Raw genomic sequence first — 1,955 nt, 5'->3', positions numbered from 1 at the left:
ATAGCTAAGGATATTTTACCTTACATATTCCAATCTATTTACCTATAATGAGGATGGTTGTTTACTGAAGGGAAAGATTAATAATTTTACTCTAAAAAAGAAAAATTTTAGAGCATACCCATGAAGCAGCTTTATGATAATCTCTAAAATGCTTAGAAACTTTGACAATGTGCTGTGAGTCTAAACTCTGAAAAACTTATCAGAATGTTACCAAGAAAATCCACCATGGGATTTGAATTCAGGAATTAAAAAAAAAAAAACAAGGATAAGTTAATTCCCTGGGAATATAAGTACAGGAAAGAAGACTTCAGAGAGTTAGATTTCTGATTTTTTTTAAGGAACTGGGTTGTTTATCACTTAAAGTATTTATAGTCTAGTCTGGAATAGTTGGGGCAGGGAATCTCATCTGGGAAAGTCTCAATAATTAACTGATGTTATATTATCTAAGAATATGATGAATAGCAAATAAAAGAAATGATAAGGTGTCCTTTTGATTATTAGAGTAGCATTTAGTTGTTGGTTATTTATACTTTGAGGTCATTAAATTTCAAAATCTGAGTTAATTTACCTTCCTCAATTACAGATAATATATATGTTAGATTCAATAATAAGACTATATTTTTAAAACTGAAGAAGGATCCCTAGAGTTCCTAGCCTATGCCTATGTCAAGACCAAATACTAGACCACAGAAAGGCCAAAATGATCAGCACAGTTGATCACAAAAGTTCTTAAGAATCAATACATATCACTGCACAACTAATAGAGCTAGAAACAGTCCACATTTATCCTATTATCTGGCCCCAGAAGACAATACTGTCTTGTTTGCCTAGCCACCCACAGAACCAGACTATGACTTGGAAGTATGTTCATTGCCAAATTCTCAAAAACAGATACAAAGAGAATACCTTTGTTGAAAAACAGGGCTCCTATATTTGTTGTAATTAACATTTCTTCATCTCTGAAGCCTGTACATTCCTGCCCTTCAGTTCTTGACTCTTCTGTAGGATTTGTAATGGTTTGTTTATATCAGAAAAGGTATAGAATAGTGTGCAAGTTGTATTACAAAGGACTCGTATTACAAGGTTTCCGAACCAGAAAAATGCTTCGAGAATATCTACCTAAACTCTCTCACTTGACAGGTAAGGAAAATGAAGCTCAGGGATAGGAACTGACTTGCCAAAAGTCATTCAGTTAGGAAGTTGAGCCAAAGATTTGAACTGACATTCTCTGACTTTAAATCCAGTGTTCTTCCTACTAGGGCATTTTGGGTTCTGCAGGGACAACTGATGGGGCATTTTAAAATGCTGATAATTTTGGAGTATGTGTAGATCAGTGTCTAACATAATGCTGCATATACAGGGCTCCAAGTTGTAGGTGTTCAGTAATTGTTGAAGTGAATAGTTGTGTGCTGATCACTCACAACAATGTGGTCATATTCAAAGGGGGGAAAATAAAACCCCTGGGAAAACACAAAAGAGTAGTAAGAAAGCAATTAGGTTAACATCAAGTTATTGCTATTACATGAAACTATAGTTTGAATATAGTATCACTTGTAGGTAGGTTCTTTTGTTGGTTAATTCTGGAGTAATAATGTTCTTAGTTACCAATGCATTTTTTGCTATCTATCTAATTTTGATGGATCAAGCACATGTTGATTTTCCTAGAAACATATTTTTGTCACTGGTGAGAGTGCTAGAGTGGAAAAGAACAGGGTTGTAATCCCAGCAATGCCACTTACCAGAGGTAAGTTACTTTAACCTTGAGTTAATTTATGTGTAAAATGCAGAAATTGGATTCAGTTGTCTCTAAGGTACTTTATAGTTCTACATACATTCTATGATTCTACGTTTTTAAACTGACTTGTCATGAAGAATATAACTCGGGGTGAAATAAATGAAAAGGAATTAGTCTTTAGCAAAAGATCTACTTTTTTGCCACTTTAATGTTTTTATGT

Source organism: Monodelphis domestica, chromosome 2 (genome assembly GCF_027887165.1).
Source record: "Monodelphis domestica isolate mMonDom1 chromosome 2, mMonDom1.pri, whole genome shotgun sequence".
NCBI classification, from domain to species: Eukaryota; Metazoa; Chordata; class Mammalia; order Didelphimorphia; family Didelphidae; genus Monodelphis; species Monodelphis domestica.
This window is presented reverse-complemented; position numbering follows the sequence as displayed.